Source organism: Colius striatus, chromosome Z (assembly GCF_028858725.1).
Source record: "Colius striatus isolate bColStr4 chromosome Z, bColStr4.1.hap1, whole genome shotgun sequence".
Taxonomy (NCBI): domain Eukaryota; kingdom Metazoa; phylum Chordata; class Aves; order Coliiformes; family Coliidae; genus Colius; species Colius striatus.
In genome coordinates, this window is record NC_084790.1 from 19,722,401 (window position 1) to 19,743,668 (window position 21,268).

The following is a 21,268-nucleotide window of genomic DNA, read 5'->3' on the forward strand; positions in this document are numbered from 1 at the left end:
AGATGATCCTGCTCTGGGTAAGATTTCCAATGCAATGGCTCTCTGGAATTTGGGTTTTTTACTCCCAGCAGTAGAAGCTGTCTACCACTCCTGTTACTCAGCTCAGGACTAATAGCAATCTTATTCTCAGCTCATACTGTCCCAAGCAGAGCTTCTGGGTTAAGAAACCCTTTTTATCTAAACAAGAAAATATTAAAAGGCTTCATAAGCTTTAAGTATGGGGCCTGCATGTAGCCATAGCAGAGAGGAGAAAAGAAGAAGGGAAGGAAAGGAAGTAGGTCCAAACCCAAGACCACAGATCTTGCCTCCATTCACCATGAAACTTGACAGATACAATTCTCACTTTACTTCTGGTTCTTGTACAAGCAAGTGAATTGGTCTCTCACATACATATGCACACTCTGTCACCTTCTTCTCCTAAAACTATCAGAGACACCTATCCTTAGTCAGGCATCCTTGCTTTAAATTTCTTTAATTTAAAATATGATTATGAGGTGACTGTGTGTTTGTCAGAGTAATTCCTGGGAATACAGTCCCTGTTTGATAAAATGGAGTCCTAATTAGCAAAAGATTGACCAAGTACAGGGTTCTGTGGTCAAAACAGAAATTTTGTTTCACCAACAACTGGCTTTAAGAAATGCTACAACAAAATATATGTGTTCATACATTTCTGTTCCAGTTTTTTATTTTCTGTCAAATTAGACTCTGAATTTATGAATATTGTGATCTATGTACGTGTCTCATTAGAAATTTTTACTTCAGCCTATGTGGTTGCTACCCTCAGTCTCAGAGATCTCAGATGTATAGGTACCCTTTGATCTCCTTTCTCTAAATCAGTTTCAGTTTTGTGCTTTGTCTGAGTGTATACATGGCTCTTAAATACTGCAGATAAGAGAGTACCATTACAATATTCAGTAAGATTGAATATAAAATGAGATACCATACCTAGTCCTCCTCTTTTAGATCCTTTGAAAGTTAATGGTCCAGTTTACATCTGCAGTTCTGGATCATTACCTTGTGTGGGTGATAATATTACAGTCCTCTCTACAGAAAAGTAAACTACATTATAAGTGGCAACAGTGCAATTTGTTTCATTCTAATGGATATCTGACAAGTATTTGCAGAGGCTTCATAATCAGAATACAGGAGGAGAAGTTTTCATTATTAGAGCAGAAAGAACTGACAGATAACTAATAAAATATGATGTATATGAGGACTTTCTTGCAGGATACACTCCAGTTCAGACTTTTATAGCAAATCTCTATATTACAATTTACATTTCAATCACTTACATGATTAAGATACTTGAGTACTTGATACTCTCGAAAATGTTATCCTTAAACATACATCTCCAATAGATGCTACTATAACTTTGTTTTGCAGAAGAATGATGTACTATGTTTCAGATAAGAAATCTACAGAATTCGGATATCAGAAGTCCCTGCACAATCACTGTGTAAGCATTTCCATTTCAAATATATGTTGAGATTTTTTTTCTTTTAATTTACCAGAGTGTCATGACATCTTTTAAGTAAAAAAAACATTTCCATTCTATTTGTATGTTCTACATGATCATCCAAAGCCTTTCCGTTTATATAAAGGAATTTACTCTGCAATTATTCCCGTTGGTAAACATTTAATGTTTTCATTTTTTTTTCAGTCCTAGATATCAGACAAAAACATCCTGAGAAGAAGAAATTTTCATGCTATCTGGTAGTGTTTATGTACCTTATGCAATATTTTTCTCCCATTCTTTTGGAAAATAGAATCAGAAGCTGGTCTACTAATGTATGGGAGGCTTTTTTGTGTGTACTGTTCTAAGTATAAACAAAATATGAAGTCTAATTTTGAACATATTGGATCCTCATTTTCATTACTTTTAAGATATAAACACTGTGTTGGATCTTCTGCTTAGAGTGCACTCAGGCAAGTGAAAAAAACCCTGTTCTATAAGTGAGAGTAACAATTAATTAAATTTTGTACAAACCATGAGTTACATAGCTGCTTGCTGAAAGAAACATAAAATTGTGGAAATACTATGTCAGTTATTGTGAAGTATTGCTAGTTATTAATGTGTGTACCTCTTTTAAAATGCAAACAGAAAAAAATCTCAAACTCATTGTTGCATTGTAAGGACTCTTACTTCAGTGATCTCCCTCTGTGAAATACCTACTATACTGGCACTGAAAAATTTCAGCACATTCAAAACAAACACTGAATGCCTATGAAGCAAATGGAAGATTGAAGGTCTGTGTTGCATTCAAAAATACATCAAATCAAGCATCTAAGTAAAAGGATTTTTTTTAATGATTATCTTGCTTTTTTTTTTATGTACAATCAATGTTAGATATATTTATCCATGATTTTCGTCTTAGCCTATTGTGAATTTCAAGGTGAAGGGTAGCAAACAACCTGTGTTTTCACTCCGAGTCAAGAGTTCACTTCAGCCCTTACCCTTTCACTTTTACCTGTCAAAACACTGATAACTTGTTCAGTCTACCTTCTCAGAAACTCAGAAACCTCACACACACTTACTTTCTAAAGTTTTTTTATTTTTGTCCCCATAATTTTTGTAAGCTTTTATTTTAAAAATTTTCATTAAAAGAATGGACCAGTTGAATTTGTCTGAAAGATTTGCTCACAATGATATTACTGTGAGGAGGAAGACTTTTTTTCCCATGAATAATGATAGCTTAGCAGAACCTGGAAAGTACTGAGTGATTTTTAGTGTGGCAGTGAGACAGTAAGTATTTTCATTCTAAGTGGAAGGTAATGTCCATACTCAATAGAGTCGTCATTTGGTATAAAATCATACATTTCTGAAAGTGAACTCTCCAAAGCTGGTTGAAAAGGTTTTAATCTGAAATAAGGAGATGGGAAGTTTTCACCAGGAACTAAACTGAGCAAATTAAATTTTAGGAGGAGAAACACTGACACATTGAAAAGACAAACAAAATAAATTAATACATTTGTAAATTAAAAAAGCTACACTTTAGATTCAGCAGAGCTGAATCATCATGGCTAATTTCAGAAATTCACGGTGAGCTAGAGATAGTTTTTGTCCTCTCACTTTTCTTGAAGTGTACCACACATAAATGCACATTAGAGGCTGAGCTAACATTAGAAGCGATTCAATGTGTCTGAACAGAGCTATGCATAGACTCTGCACGGCTTCCCACAGGCACACGAGGCAATGCTTTTTTCCTTGTGTATGTAGGAGTTTCACCAGTAGGCTCATTGTATATAAAGATGAAAAATATGCTTTTAATATTTTATTGCCACCTAAACTGGTCTTCAAACAAAACTCAAGCAAAATAAATAAGATCAGAGTAGATTTTATGTAGAGTGCATTGTTTGAATGCAATTCCAACAAATAATATTTCACATTTGATAAAAATAGGCTAATACAAGGCTTTCATGATTCTGCTGAGCTCTGCAGACTATTTGGAATAATGTTTCACTGAGCATCAAATTTATCTAGTTAATCTACCCTCTTATTGATTATTTTTTCTTTTTCTCTTGCATCAGATTTTCTTTCTGTTGTCGTTGTAAGTTGCCTTGTAAATAAATGCATGAGAAATACCTTGCTCCTAGAGAAAGAAAGAAAAGATTTCTCTTCCTCTGAGGAGGTTAAACACATGTTATTCTTTCAGGGCATAAAATTTTGGGGAAAAATAAAGGTTGTTTTCTCAGTACTGTAATAACATACAGGATATCATTACACTAATAAAAAGTGATAGGCCTATTAGAAAGTCAGGAGGACTTTCCAGGTACATTGGGAAGAACTGGAGGAATGACAGAGCCCAGAGAGTGGTGATCAATGGCACAGAATCGAGTTGGAGGCCTGTGGCCAGTGGAGTTCCACAGGGGTTATTTCTGGGGTCAGTCTTGTTCAACATCTTCATCAACAACCTGGATGAAGGGACAGAGTGTACCCTCAGCAAATTGGCTGACGACACCAAACTGGGAGGACTGGCTGATTCCCCAGAAGGCTGTGCTGCCATTCAGTAGGATCTCGGCTGGCTTGAGAGTTGAGCAGAGAAGAATCTCCTGAGGTTCAACAAGGACAAATGCAGAGTGCTACATCTGGGAAGGAACAACCCCATGCACCAGTACAGGCTGGAAATTGCCCTGCCAGAGAGCAGCTCTGCAGAGAGAGACCTGGGAGTCCTGGTTGATAATAAACTGAACATGAGCCAGCAATGTTCCCTCGTGGCCAAGAAGGCCAATGACATCCTGAGATGCATCAAGAAGAGTGTGTCCAGCAGGTGAAAGGAGGTTCTGCTTCCCCTCTCCTCTGCCCTGATGAGGCCTCATCTGTAGTCCTGTGTCCAGTTCTGGGCTCCTCAGCTCAAGAGGGACAGAGAACTTCTGGAGAGAGTCCAGCGAAGCACCACTGAGATGATCATGGGACTGGAGCATGTTTTTTATGAGAAAAGACTGTGGGACCTTTAACTATTGAGCCTGGAGAAGACTGAGAGGGAACCTTATTAATGCTTACAAATATTTGAAAGTTGTATGTCTAGAGGATGTGACAACACTTTTTTCTGAGGTGTTCAGTGATAGGACAAGCGGTCACAGACAAAAGCTGGAATATAAAAAGTTCCACTTAATCTCAAGGAAAATCTTCTTCACTGTGAGGGTGAAAGAGACTTGGCACAGGCTGCCCAGGGAGGTTGTGGAGTCTCCTCTGGAGGTTTTCAAAAGTGGCCTGTATACATTCCTGTGTGACATGATCTAAGTGGACCTGCTTGAGCAAGATGTTGGGCTGGATGATCTTCAGAGGTCTTTTTCAGTCCTTACCATTCTGTACCCCTGTGATTTCCAAGTTATGTAGTTTCTCTAGTATATGTTACCACTTCAGCATTTGCTTCACAAATGTTAAGCAGAACTCAGTAATATCATACATGCAATATGAGACAATAATTTTTTTGTCTTCCAGTGCTCTGTGATCCAGAACAATTTCAGTGCAAATAAAGAGTAGCAAATGGGGTTTTTTTTGGTTACATTTTCATTTTTTACATATTTCAATGTCTATGTGCAACAAATGACTATGTACTAATACTTTCTTGGATTATAGATATCTCTGAAAGTAATTCCACCAGAACATTGCAGCATTTTAATAAACATAGCTATAATCATAGTAATACCAAAGAAACATAATATAACAATGTACTACAAACAAATATTCTAAAATAACAAGCAATCCTCCATAGTATCTTCTTATTATTTAAGATGATATTTTTCTTTCTTGTTTTCATATAAGCAAAAGTGATATGCTTCTTTCTAAAAGATTTTTAAAAACTTGTGCTCACATGACAGAAGATACACTCTCTACTATTTGAAGCTGTGACATGATTGTTAATACTTCTCTCAGATATGAATAATTCCAGAAAAAACGTATATAAATAACTTCAACAATAGTTTATAAGCAATAGATGCCATTTTAATGTTAAATCTGAATCTGATTTCTGGATTTTGGGTGTGTCTTTCTTTTTCCTATTGTAGGATATGTCAAATTTCCCTGTAATAAAAACAGTCAATGTTCTTTCTGTCTGTCAAATAAAAATCTGGATTTAAGTTAACATAATCCATCCTTTTCATCCAAATGCAACCAAGAATATCCAGATGTTTCCAAGCCATCTGGTGATGACTACCTTGACCTTGAAAAATTAGTTTAATGGGCAAATTATATAGATCTTCACAAATATATTTATTGTTTTAGACATTTTCTTTTTTTTCTTTCTGCATATGAGAATATTAAAAGTAATCTTTCTCTGAATCTTTTCCATTGTTTTTACTAACACTTTTGAACCATGAACATCAATAATAGTCTCATTTATATTATATGCAGAGGCAATAATACTTTGCCTCTACTTCATTGGTTTTTGATTATACATTTGACTTATCAATGTCACGCTTCACTGTAACTTCGGCAACATTATCACTTTGTTCATAGGCATTTCTGTTAGGTAGATTACCTTTATCACTGTGTTTATGTTGAAAATCCAGGCCCTGTTTTCACAGTTGTTATACATACTGGGATGTATGCAACCTGGCATACAATGTAAAAACCTCATGAATCATATAGACTGGTGGGTTTTTTTTTTGTAAAATAGTGACACACTTCCCCTCTCAAGCCAGTGGCAAAATTAACAGCATAATTCAGCGAACCAAGGATTCCCCGTTCACTCCTATACTGCACCTGGGAGCACACTAAAGGAACATGCAACAAAGAAATAATAAATGCACTCACAAAAACAAGTGAGTGCCTTTTCCAAGGTATGTAACCAAACAAGCAGCTTCAGTGTCTTCTTAGGAGTCTTGCTGAATTTGGAGAATTGCCAGTGAGATTGAAATACAATTGATATCTGTAATTATTTTTTTTAAAGAAAAGTTTTGGTTCACAATGACAATTCTCTTGTTTTCCCCCGTGTCTCCCTCACTCATAAACTACTAGTTCACTACCTATTTAAAAAAATGATTGTAACACTGTATAATACGATAAAACGTATAGGGTAGAATGTGTTCGGACACCATATCTCATAATAGTTGCCTGTATTTTGTATGAATCAACCTACATCATAACCATGTTAACGAGTTTTATAACAGAATATAAAATATAAGGTAGGAATGTAAAGTTTTTTATAATGATTTTTCTATTTATTATGCTGCACAGGATATTACAAAGGCAGTAGTAAGAAATACTCTGCACTAGCATAACACATGCGCTCTGATTTTGCTTCACAGTATTGCCTTTGTAGACCAAAATTTTCAAAAATGCTAAGCATTTAGCAGTTCCCATTGAAAACAGTAAGAGTAATCCCAAACAATTTTTTTAAAAAAAATCAAAATTCCACTTAAAGAAACACAAATGTCAGAGGCAGGTGAATTTATGGTGCAAAGTAACAAATGGATGCTTCTGAATGGTGTGGAATTAGAAAGGTCAGCTCTACAAGTATAGAAATGTGTTACCAATTTCTTTTCATGCATCCTTAATAGGTTCCATTTTGCTCTCATCTGCTGCTGAAGGAAGGTATTGATTGCCAAAAGGTGTTCTAGCTGTTTACTCATAATAAAGAAGCAATTTGGGACAACTTTTTTATCTTATCAGACATGAATGAGCTACACAAAGTCTAAAGACTTGACACTGCATCAGGGAATGGTTATATAAAGCATCATTATTTCCCAAGTTTGTCTGCCCCAGTTGCTACCCACTGTCCCCAGTAATGAATAAAGACAGTTACCAGCTTCTGCTGTGATTCTCTCAATGCAAAGTAAATTCTCTGACTCTCCCCAACAGTGGGCATCAAAGTTGTTAGTTTTTTAAGTTACTAATATTTATTGATCTTCTGTCTAAAAAGCAACAACCCGTACAACATTTCAAGCCTGTAGATGAATTGCTCATGGTGTTCTGGGGAGTGAATGTTTTTGAAATAAGCACTATTCCTATAAAGGATGCACTAGATATGGTTTAATTTTAAAAGCTTCAAGAGATTTACACTGTCCTCATGCACTGCTTCACAGAAAAATCTGTCTACAACTGTTGCTGTTAAAACACTATGTCATCAGTCATCCTGCTCAGCAGTAGCTATGTACTTTTACGCACTAAGTTCCACAGAAGAAAGAGGAATCTTCTTGTCCAGCCATTTATGACAATCAAAAAACTGGTGCATGCAAGAGAAACATAATTAGTGCACAGCAGACAAGCTGTTGACCTGCATTTTTAAATCCTCAGAGCATTAGCTAAGTAGAACATCTAACCAGAGAGTAAAAGTAAAAATCACTTATCGCTTCCTCTCCTAACACAGCTGATCACAGCAGGATCACTTGCAGTCCTATCACATTGCGTCTTATCACTTTTGAGTGGTACAATCATGTTACCCACAGCACTTTTGAAATCACATCTCCAGCCACTCACCTGGGTGGTTTCACAATTCTGCTCTGTTTTTTTGAGTTTTGGAAAGAAGCTAAAGTGAAAGCTTTAATCTGATTCTACTCTCTGATAAATTAATAGCAGCTTCAAACTGTGCTTAGAGGAGTAACTTTAACAGAAACTTCCTTGTCTGGCCTAGTAGGATATTGATAAAGTAGCAGGCAGTACTGTAATGTCAAGATAGTTACTGGCAAAACATGGAGCAGGTGAAGTACCATATTTTTGTAATAAAAGAAATGTTGAGTGGAAGAACTAATGAATGCTGGTTAATGCCTACCTATAGTCAGACAATTTTAACAGGATGCCTTGTAAGAAGTGTACCATCTTTTGCTCTGATATGAACCCCAAATACTGCATAAAACCTGCACATTTAAGTATAGTGTCAAGACACCAGCTGTTTCTTCCTGAAAAGGAACAGAGGAGACAGGGCATCTGGGAGCTTGATGAAGTCAGCAAAATATACTTCAATTGAATCTGGACAGGAGTCTACTATTTCCGTAGCTCCGGCAAGAATTTTCCTGCTCTGTGCATGTACTAGGCCAGGTTATGAGCTACTCAACTGCCTGTGAACTGCTCAAAAGCCAAATGCATGAAGAATGACTAAGGCTGGCATAAGAGTTGATGAACTACAATGTTTTTTAAAAAATATACCAGTCATTAAGAAAATAGTTTGCACCAACATGATTCCTTGATGTAGAGAATGAAGATGAACTTCCAGGTGCTGCTTTAGATTTGATCATGAGAAACTCTATAATTTTAACAGTGGCTGGTTAAGACCACAGCTAAGACAAGTTGAGCAAGAAAAATGGACTGTTGTAGCCTTGCTGCTTATGTCAGTTTTGATTCGTTGACAGAAAAAACTGTTCAGATGTGGCTGCAGGAAGATAACAACACTAGGCAAGCACAAACAATTTTTAAATTTACACCCATTACCTCTCAGCAAAATACAAGCACAAAGTTTCAAAGTGTCTTGTTTATAGTGAGTTTGTGACATGTTTTAGTCTATTAGTATAGTTTTAGTCTATTAGTATAGTTTTATCAAGGTTGAGTATAACTAAAATTTTGGCATATACATTCACATGTAAGGAAACTAATACTTGGTAAAGAATCAATATTTCATTAAATTATTGCTAAAATATGAACACTACGGTTTAGTTCTTTAATTTAGTGGCATATCAATAATAAAAAAAAAGCAATATAGGATTAAAAATCCAAGAAATCGAAGTAACTTCTTTCATCAACCAAGGTCATTAACAGTTTATCAGTAAACCAAAGTATGAGATTTCTTCACAGACCTCCAGGAAGGTTTTAATATCCATTTAAAATAGAAGGTTATATCCAAAGGCTAGTGATGAAAACTGATACCTTTTCAATGATATAGTAGAAGTAGAAATTTGATTTAGGTCAGCACTGTTTGGAATCTCCATCTCTTGAAAATCAAGGCTTAGACTAAAATCTGTCAGTGTCTGTTTTAGCTGTAGTGCTGTCATGAAGCCAGCGGGATCTAGAAGGATGTGCACCTAAGGGACTTCAGTTGTTTAAGGGCAGATCTTGCCAGTGAAAATTGAGGCAAAAATTTACCTCTGCCATCTCCATGTCTTTGATCACTAGGCCCCTTGCCCCATGTAGCAATGGGCCCACATTTTTATTACCTTTCCTCTTACATAAAAATACATCTCCACCTACTGTGTGTCTCTTGTATGTCCGAGCTCAGAAACTCTGTGTTCATCTATGCTGTTCATTCATCCTGTTCCCATTTGAGACTTCAGAGAAACAACAAAAGCCTTTAGCACCTTCAGCTTATTTACTTCCCATGGGAGAAGAGAAGAGTTTAGCAGTATCTCAAGACAAAAAAGCAGATTAGAGTTTCCTCTCAGAACTACTGTTGTGACTGCAGGGGGAACTCCCAAAATCTTAGTTGCCTCCAGCACTGTGCTGTCAATTTCCCTCGAAATAAATCTATATTAAGTAACCATAAATGAATATTACAAATATTGTTATTAATATATATAATAATACACTACTGAAGTCAGACTGCATGATCCATGATTCTGTATTTCATAGCCTCGTTGAGGCAGTTCTACAAGATTATGTAGGCACTGAACTTCTTTTTCGTTTTTGCAGGAATGCTTCTGCAGTGGGGTGGGACTAGATGATCTCTAAAGGTCCCTTCCAACCCCTACCATTCTGTGATTCTATGATTTAAGGACCTTGAAAAAAAAATAAAATCTTAAGAATGCAGGGAAGTGGTTGAACCTTGTATCTCGATGTCCTGATTCTGGTTGGGACAGAGTTAATTTTCTTCCTAGTAGCTTGCATAGTGTTGTGGTTTTGGTTTAGTGTGAGAATAACGTTTATAACATATTGATTTCTTAGTTAAGTAATGTCTGTCTTGACTCAAGGATTTCTCAGTTTCCCAGACTTGGCTGGCAAGAAGGCACAGAAGAAGCTGGGAGAGTGTGGCCAGCACAGTTGCCCTGAAGTAGCCCAAGGGCTATTCCATACCATAGAATGTCAAGCTCAACAGGGTGGGGAGAAATGGAGTTGGCAGGAAGCAGCAGATTTCTGTTGAGGCATTGGTCAGTGGGTGGTGAGCATTTGAATTGGGGATTGCCTGAGGTTTTTTGTTTGTTCTTTTATTTCCTCCCCTCTTGGATTTTATTTCTCTCTCCTTTCTGTTATGTCCCTTTCATTACAATTATTACTGTATATCTTATTATTATATTTCCTCTCATCTTAGTTGTTAATCTGTTCTTTTCTCAAACCACAAGTTTTACTTTTTTATTGTCTGATTCTCCTCCCCATCCCATTAGGACGAATGAGTAAGCAGCTGCATGGTGCTTAGTTGCTTGCTAGGGTTAAAACATGAGAGTTATGTGAAGTAAAGCTTATGTATGTTCCCTTATAAAGATTTTAGGACCATACTAACTGATCATGAAGAGTTTGGAAATTGATAGGTAAAAACTCTCCTAATGTTCATAACAGTCCCATTGTACGCTTTTCTTTAGACAAGATGCAAATCTTCATGATTTAAAAAGTGCTTTTAAATGTAAAGGAAAAAAGGTTAAAGAAAAAAATTATTTTTAAAAAGTGCATTTGAAATGTAATAATACCAAAATATAGTAATAGTAATTATTAATTAGAAATATTAATTATTAATATTATAATTTTCTTTACATTTGAAATGCAAAGAAACTACCCCTTGACTAGACTGATATTTCCTTCAGGAAAAATACCAGTATTCCCTGGCTTTTCTGTCTTGCATTCTTCAGGATTCTCTACCTCATCTGCTTCTGAGTTTTCTGCAAGAGGGACAGAAGCCACAGAAGAAAGTAAAACTTGAAAGAACTAATAATCTCTGTTTTTGGTGGGGGTTGTTTTTGTTAAGTAGAACATTTTTTTTTCTTTAAAAATTATGGCACAAGCCAAGGAGAATCACTAAATTAATGGACCATAAGTGACTTCCTGGATTGATGTAGGTTGACTGAATAATCAAATTCTAAGGCCTAATGGAAAGAGTAAACCTTATTCAGCTTAACCTTGCAAGAAGGAAAAAATACTCAAACTATTTAGGAGCTTTTATTGGAGAGTTTTTTATATCAAATGCCTAATGAGATGGCAAGCACATAGGAGTAATTATTCTTACTTGCCATTCTTAATAAAGAAAAGATGAGTTATAATTCTTTCAGTTAGAAATAAAAATTCTTCCCTGATCATTAACATTAAATTGGCCTTTTATTTTTTATTCCAAACAGCAGCAAATTTAAATTGAACATTGAATAGGATGAATAAATATCTATCTTTAACAAAATGTTCTGTCTTTTCTCTTTATAATATTTTCAGTTATTTTAAAAATATTTAATTAGTATGGTAGAAAGATTTTCATCTTGGAGCACAGTATAAGAACCCACTAAAACCCCACCACCCTTGTTAATGGAATTGTTTGCAGTTGGAAGTATTTCCACTTTTTTCAGTTTTCAGTTGAAGTATTTTCAGTTGGAATTGAATCAATTGGAAAATAGTTTCAATTTTTCTTTGATAATAGTAGTATTGCCAGAAGCTTCAAAATTTAGTGTTGAAATACAGAAGTCTCAGTACGCTCTTTAATATTTTTCCAGGTGAAAAAGTTGCACTGATATTGAATAAGCTGTTTACTAAATTTAGATATGGAGTAAATATTAGAGGGAAGTATATAAGTTTTGATGTTAAGTGACAGGGTGTCTTATTTTGTTCAGTTTGATGCCCTGAAAGCTGCACTTCAACAACCATAGGAACTGGAGTCCTTTTTTCTACTATATCTATCTTATAAGTTGTGTGCAAAGGGCTCAAGAAATCTTACCACCTGTGGTGATATTTTTTTTTTGTCTAAGAGGTGAAGCTTCCCAAAGACCGTACCTCAGAAACAGCTGTAAATGAAATGAATACTAAGAAAAAAAAATAGCGTTCATATTTTTCAGAAACAGTGAGATGGTAGTAAACTGAAAGAGAGTAGATCTAGATTGGATATAAGGAAGACATTGTTTTATGATGAGGGTGGCAAGACTGGAACAGGCTATCTGGAGAAGTTGTTGATGCCCTGGAACTGTCTGAGATCACATTGGACAGGACTTTAAGAAACTTGATCCAGTTAAAGATGTCCCTGCCTATGGCAGGCGGGGTTGTACTACAGGATCAGACTGGATATGAGGAGGAATTTCTTTACTGAAAGGGTTTTCAGACATCATTTCAGGATGAAGTCACCATCACTGGAGGTGTTTAAGAGACAGTTGAATGTTGCACTTAGGGAAATGGTCTAGTGGTTGATAGGGTTGGGACAAAGGCTGTACTCGATGATCTTAAGAGTCTCTTCCAGCCAAAATGATTCCATGATTCTACGATCTCTGAAGGTCTACTCAAACTCAAATCATTCTATGATTCTAAGATCTATTTTAACATATGACTCTCAACTACTTCTTGATTATCCTTTGAAGATACAAAATACAGCCATGGCAGTATTTTCAATTACTTTGTCCATAGCTTGCTTGTTTTCTTAGGCTAAACAAAAGGTATAAAAACCTCTTTCCACCATTTTTGTGTTTTTTTTTTTTTTTTTTTAAATATTCCAGATTGTTCTTCTTAACCAATTACCATCATTAAAGTAATTATTTTAAATCTAGAGATCTACCCCTTTGGCTAAAAATGGAACCACGTCTCCCATTTTGTGATTAAACATAAGAAAATTCACTCCTGGGCATATTACTTCAGTGAAATTCTAGAATAAGGAGCGTAATGTCAGCACATCTTCAGGCACAAAACTTTGCAGAGGCTTTCAAGTATTCTGCAGCTGACAAGGCTTTCTAGAGAAAGGGCCAGCTGAGATGAACCTCCTGTAACCTTTGATGTCCTGTAAAACTCTAAAAGCTTAAAAAAAATATTATGCCAAGGCCCTTTAAATCTAATGCTACCTGGAGAATGTTTCAATTCAGATTGCCTGTTGCACTGTCCTAGCACTACAGAAAATTGTTTTAATGCAACATAATTACCATCTCATGGATTCGACTTTATGTAATAGGCGTACATCTGTTTCTGCGCTTTCTCTCACAAATGTAGTAGAAACACTTTCAAAATCTCCTTAAAACTCTCTTGTGCTGTTTGCACAAAACACTAGCATCACTTGCACTGCTGAGATAGCTGCCTAGAGTATTGATCAGTACTGGCTGACTGTCTTGTGTTTCCCCAGTATGTCTGTTTCCAATCGTTGTCTCATCTTAAACGTACATTGTAAACACCACAGGAAAGAGAGTTCTTATTCTATTCTTATATACCACCTAGCATGAAAGTGTCCTTGACCATGACAAGGTATGATGATAGTACAAATAACAGTACATTACAGGACATAGGTATAAGTAAAAACTTTTCTGAAGCAGGATTTTTTTTGGTCTTGTTTTTAAAGCTCCCAAACTGTACAGACTCTGATTCTTTCATATAATTCAAGAAGTATGTCTTCTCCTTTCTTCCCAGTACCACATTTTTCGTTCGAATTATTAGCTCCTAACATTTACTACTATTTACACTTACACAGAATTACTTTTCCCAAAGGAAGAATTGCAGCTCTGTGACATTGAGAACGATCACAGAATAATACAGGAAGACCATAGCTTGAGACCATCTTACTACCTTGAAAATTTCCCTGAACAGTACTGAGGTAGTTGTGAGGACCATAAGGAACATCTAGAAAAACTAGACAACACAAGAAATCACAATCTCAAGCCTTGTCACTGATACTAACCATATCATAGGTCAATTTACATCATTAGAGTGAATAGTACCAGTGCAGGAACTATGTGATTCTATGTCAGCTGTGATGTAATGATGATGTTTAGGAGACCCACATCATCTTTGTCATTTGAAAATACTTTTTAACCAGAAGAGAAGATCTAGTTTTAGCCTTAAAAAAGGTTTAGCCTCCAGAGTAAAACAGACTTGAAGGGGAGACGTTTAAAGCATGACAGACATTAAGCAATGCCAAAATAACCTTTAGGTTAATAATCCCAGGATTAAGGACAGGTTGAAATACTTTTTAGAAGACAAGATGAAAGATGTCATCAAAAGTATAGGATCACCTGGATTTTTTTCATTAACTTCATTGAGCTTTTTCAAAAGAAAGATGACCAAACATAGTGTAAGAGATAATTAACAAAGACAAAATTTACAAAATATCAAACTTTATTTCTGAAAGGGACAGGTTTTAAAAATAAAATAACATCTTATTTTCACATGAAGGAAATTTAATCGACTGCCACAGAAAAAAGCCCTCAAATCAAACGAGACTATTTTACTAAAGAAATGAAAGATCTGGGGCTGCTGCAAGACTAAAGCTCAGTTTGTACATATGTGTGATGAGGACTGAACAACAAGCAAGAAGGTACACTGCTTCAGTCACCACTGCTTCTGACGCTTTCTTGTTCTTACTCCTCCCCTTAGCAGGAGGAAGCAGAAAGGAAGTCAGAAGGAAAATTTTGAAACTGAAAGCTAGCAACCTATAAGAAAATTTCTACAAGAACTTATTTTTGAGTGCTTGTTTCTCTTTAATTGTGCAGTCTTAAGAAGTTGGCTGCCTTCATTTTAATATGAGGCATAGGTAAGGATAGACTGCTCCTACAGCTCATTAAAAATTATCTTCTAGGAATTTTTTTTTTCCAGGGAAGCACAGTCTGTGGAGATTAGCATCCATCCCACCAGAGAGTCTTGTTAGTGAAGTATGAAAATAAATCAGATTTCTTCAGCATGATGAGAGCTGTGAGTTATGACACAGAACATCTTTTTCAAACCATTTTTCCACCCATCTTTATTCTCAATGACTTGCCAACCACACAAAATCTTACACAATGAATATAAATCAGATCCAGGAGGAATTTCTCTCTCTCCTAAAGGCTGGGAGCACACACACACATGTTGTTTTATTCTTCAAACAGTGTGATGAATATTTTATGAGCTATGAAGCTCAGCAACTTCCATGAAAAAGACACCAAAGGAAGGCTGAGACTTTGTCCTCCCCTTTCCTCTCCCTTCATTCACTCCATTCTTCAAAATTAACTTTTATACATGTGAGAAGTAGAACAGACTGTAGTGGTACATATCCTTGGGAAATCTGTGACTTGTATGGCAATAACTCATACTGTATCACTTAGGTCTTGTGCATCTTGAAAGAGGAGAGCAAAAAAAGTTTTCAGTGGCACATTCTGGTGCTTCTAATCTGTTTTGTCCACTGGGAGGTGAAGAAGGGTGGTGGCTAATGTTTCCCAGGATGGAGAGTATTAGTGCTAGATGACTGAGAATTTGGGCAAGTGAAATTTGAAAACACTGTTGACAAAGCTCATGAGATATATTTCACAACTGATTGCAACAATTACCTGCTTGAATTTCCTTGAAGCACTGCTTTTTCCCCAGTGTTCAAACTAATAATTTGTGTTTTTCTTTTTTTTTTCCTCTCAGCCTAGCTTTGACTCACAGGAAACTACCCAAGTTCATAAAACATAGATATTTCAGACCTGACTCTTCACTACTAAGCAACTCATGCATGATTTATGCCTGTACAAAGCAGATGTAAGAGAACAAGACTGAACTGATTGCATTTTATACCTGCTTTTATCTGGGTATAAAGGATTGCATAAATACTAAAAGCGTGAAGCATCAGGCCTATTTTCTTAAATGAGTAGCAGAAGGATCTTTTTTCTAAAGTTCAGCCCATGTTGTCACAGTGGGAGTCTAATCATCTCTGCACTGTGAGGAGAGGTGTCCCATTTTCACCCACTGCTGGTTGAATTTTTATGTTTGTAGAAGGCAAAATAAAGATATGGAAAGCAACAAATACATTCCCTTTCAGTCCTGACAAAGAAGCTGATGACCTTCCTGTGTCAAATGTGGTTCCCAGTTCAGACATCTTTTTGTTTACAGGTACCATGTTGCTACTGAGCTCAGGTTGTTGAAATGTTGAAATTATGGAAGGAGTATTTCAATCTGGGATTGAAAGGCCTTGACTTTATGGGTGGACATCAGGGACGTTAATTAAGATTCTCAGACTCAAATTCTTTGGCATTTGCATCTAGAAATCATCCTTAATAATACATAATGGAACAGTGTAATGGTCCTAAAAAGAGACAGGATGAAAAGCCTAAGTGAACATGGCAGTTACAAAGCACACTGACATTTTTGATCAGGTAACTACCAAGACTGAACAGATATTCTTGAGATCCAGGTGACATTGTAAAGATAGTCTGTTTTGATGTCCCTATCAGTCCTCCTAGTCTTTCTTGATTTATAATGATTAGTAAACATATTCTTTAGCGGCTCTTTAATCTAAATCAGTATGAGTTTCCTGAAACAGACTTCAGTTCCATTCCAGAGATTTGTTCTCAAAAGTACTTGTTCAAATTACAAGCAATAAGAACTTTCAAAAGATGATGCTTGAGAGAGGAAAATGAGCATTTCTTCTTCCCATTTATGGTTATATTGTGCTACTGTGTGAAACACTTCTGAACACCTTGCTGATGAAATCAATAGGAATTCTTTTTATTCTCTTAGAAAGAACAGAAAATTTGAATTCCAACTCTTTCCTTTTCTCACTCTTCAGCCACTCAAAATACAGTGATACTTAAAGCTGCTTATACTTAAAAGTTTTGGTTCAAGAAAAGACATCTAGCCTTCAATTTCCATGCATCTGGCAGAGAACTAAGTACACAGGAAGTAAGATAAAGAAAATATCCAGACAAAGAGTTATTTAAGTCACTGAAAGTACCGTTTAATCTCATTTCTGGCCTTTCATCTGTCCCTGTTAACCAGAAATCAATCAGCACTTTAGAAGTTTCACAGGATATTAGTTTGCATTTCTATTTTTCCATCGAAAGACACAAAAAGGCCATTTTTGGATAGTGGACATCTTATAAATATATAAATAAATAGACAGATAGATAAATAACTTTAAATAATGAGTGCTTTTAATGTTCTAAATGCTGTATTGTGGAACATCAGCTTGACTGCAGAAGTTCAGTTTCACTGGGTAGAATTATTAGACAGCTGTTAGTGCTGGTTGATAATAAACTGAACATGAGCCAGCAATGTGCCCTGGTGGCCAAGAATGGCCAATGAGGAAAGGGTGCAGGAATTGGGGCTGTTTAGTCTAGAAAAGAGGAGACTGAGAGGGGATCTCATTAATATTTTCAAGTATATAGATGGTGTCAGGAGGTTGGGGCATCTCTTTTTTTCTGTTGTAGCTAGCAACAAGACAAAGGGGTAACGGGATGAAGCTGGAAAACAAAAAGTTATATTTAAAGATAATACTATTTCACTGTGAAGGTGATGAAGCCCTGGCACAGGCTGCCCAGCGAGAGTTTGGAATCTCCTTCCTTGGAGGTCTTCAAGATCCACCTGGACACATTCCTATGTGACCTGATCTAGATGAACCTGCTTCTGCAGGGAGGCTGGACTAGATGATCTCTAAAGGTCTCTTCCAACCCCTACCATTCTATGATTCTACAAAGAGGAGGATCCTTCCTGTTCCTTCTTTCTTCTACCCTTTCTTCTTTTTCAACTGGTGGTGATACAAGAAGTTGAGAGAGAAAAGCAACCATATGAACTCCAAGTTCAATGAAGGAAGAGAGGAGGAGGTGTGCTGGTTCAGAGACTCCCCTGCATCCTGCAGAGAGGACTGGTGAAGTTGAGATTTGTTTGCATGTCATTAATGACCCCAAATCAGATGCTATGACTCACTTCATAAAAGAACTCGTGCCAGGGGCAGTAACTGTGCCCAGAGGAGGTTATGTCCTGCATGAGGGATCCCATATTCACGGAAGCTGTAACTGTGGGGAAGAATCCACACCAAAGAAGCTTCTTAAAATTATGCCCAGAAGAGGCCCTGTCCTGTGTGAGGGACCTTGTATCAGCAGAAGCCGCAGCTGCTGGGAAGAATCCACACCAGAGAAGTTCATTAAGGACTGTGTCCTATGGGAGGGACCCTGTATCAGAGCAGGGGAAGAATGCAAGGAGTTGTCCTCCTCTGAGAAGACAGAAGCAGCAGAGCCCATCTGTGGGAGACTGACCACATCCCCTATTCCCTGCCCCTCTGTGCCATTGAGAGGGGAGGAGGCAGAGATATTGGGAGCAGAGAGCTGGGCCTGGAAAGAAAGGAGAGATGGGAGAGGAAGATTTTAAAGTGCTGGTTGTAATTTTCTCACCATCCTACTCTCTTTTTGCTTTCTGTTCTGTTTCTCTTAGCTAGAAGAACAAACTCCTTACTTTCCTCTTTAAGATGAGTAGTGGAATTGATTTTTCCCAGAACCATAATTGTCAGTGAGCCCTCCCTGTCCTCGTCTCAATCCACAACATCCTTGGTTATATTTTTCCTCCCATTTCACTGGGGCCTTTGCCATTGTAATAAGAGTTGGAGGTGGGTGGGGGGCACTGAGCAAGACTGTCGTGGTGCTTCATTGCTCTCTGGGCAAAACCACTACAGAGGCTTATTGAGATGGATTTATTTTTCTGTGTTACACAAAAAAACTGAACTATAATGTTGACTGTAGTCTGTCTTTTTATCCAAAATAATTTGAGATTCAAATCCTAATATGTGTACTTCCACAGAAAAATATCAAACCATTCTTTTTCATTTTACTGGATCTCTTTTTGCAATAAAATACAAGTAGATATAGCTAGAGATATCATGCCTACCTCTGAAAATAATGAAATTATATTCAGGAAATCTTGATAGCTACATCATATAAATGCAATAGAACAACTGGAAAGTAGAAGGTAATATCATGGGTAATTTCCAAAAGTGTTTCTCAGAGTGAAATTTTGTATGAGTAAAATGGAAAATTAAATAAAAAGCAACCATTAAGCAAATATTTTACTGTCGGAAAAAACCCAGGACATATAAAAACAATGACCTTCCCCTCACTCCCTGAAGAGCAAATTCTCCCAGATACACTCTCAAGCCAATATTGAGTTACTATCAGGCTAACACTGTGTTAATGAAAAAAGGCTCGCTAACGTTGTCTAGGCTTCTGGGATACTAGACCTCAAAACAGCTATAAGATCTGGTTACTTGTTGAAATGTTGTCACAAATATTAACTCCTGCTATGGGTGTGCTTCAGATGACTTAAAGCCACTGCGATTCCTCAGGCCACACAGCAGAAAAAAGCTGTGCAAAGGGGCAGGTGATAGCTGGACTGACTAAGCCTGAACCTCACTGATCACACTTCTCTGTTGAACCAAACAGCTGCCACAAGCACATGAGAAAGCAGAGGCAGGCCAAAAATCTTTTCAGAAGTGAGAATTTGAAGGCATAGATAGCTTTATTGCCAGGTAATGACATGGGGAGCTTTTTACCTCTAGATAACAACATGAAATTGCCTGAGGTCAGCAATGACTGAAAATTGTGACAATTAGATGGCTGCTTTGTGGCCTGTAGGAAATGAATTGGTGGCCTCATTCCAATTCTCTATCATAAACCAATTACAGCTAATGTTGATTGACATCTTTGATTGCAACCATGACTAAGAGGCCAAGGCTGAACGAGTGTTGAAAACAAACTGCCCTTCAACCCAGAAAAGTCAATCCTCCAAGCCAGAGGTGAGGCACATGTTAGATGGAGAAAAATGCACCTCTTTTTACTTGCTCTCCAGATAGAAATTTTGTCTCTTCTACTAAATGCCAGTGCCTACATTGCCTTCCCTTAAAATGAAGTAGAAAATGCAAGTCCTCTGGGAGGTTTTAGGCAAGATTTATTACATATCACTCTTTCCTGAGTGCATTTCAGAAACATGCAAGATGTCAGATAGTGAGGTCCTGTTGTGTTAAGTGCTGTGCAGATACTGTGCCTGACAGTCCCCTCTCTGAATTGCTTGCCATCAAAACAAATGGGACAGATGTGGGAGGTAAGAAGCACCATTACCAGTGTTTGACAGACAGAGCATGAGGCTCAGTGAGACAATGTAATAAATCTAAGATCACAAAGGTAATATGTGGTAGAGAAAACGAAATAGAGGATTGGATCATAGATCATCATGGCTATAGAAGTAGGTTAAAGTGAAAAAATTCTGGGTCACACCAGTACTTTACACATTTTGCTTGTGACACCACCAAAATGAAGCTGCATGACTGTCCATGTATTTGATGCCATTCTAGCATTAGAGATATGCAACAGAAATGAGAAAATTTTTGAGACCAAATCTGGATGTCTGAAAAAAAATCCTGCCCAGCACTTAAAGCATCTGTCACTGGCTAAAACCTATCCCATACACACCTGGATCAGAAGATTTTACTTAAGGAGCTGTTCTTGTATTTCACAAAATATTTCACAAGCAGGAAGAAAATCCAAAATCCAAATCCAAACATCTGTTTGCACTGGCTGTGTAAAACATGAGTAGTGGTAAACACACATATATTGATTAGCATTTGAAAATGTCACGTTCTTAATACAATAAGAAAAAAAATATATTTAGGAGCTAGAGCAATCCTACACAATGCATGGTTAAAATATGCTTCTTCTGAAGTAGTGGGAATTGAGAAAGAACAGAGTTAATGTCTGTAGAGGTGCATGACTCCATGTTGGCAGTTATGATTGACTGAAAATACAAAGAATCAGTCTTCTAATGCCCTTCTGACTCCAGTTATAGTATGTGGGCTGCAGTACTGCTTCTCTTAGACACTGCAGAACAGCTTCAGCTTCTAAGATATGCAGCAGCAAAAAATCACAATGCTGCTTTTCCATTGGACTATAGAGAAGGATTTCAAGCACGACTTCTGAAATAATGTGAGGTAAACAAAGAAAGATCAAAGAAGCCTAGAGGAAAGTA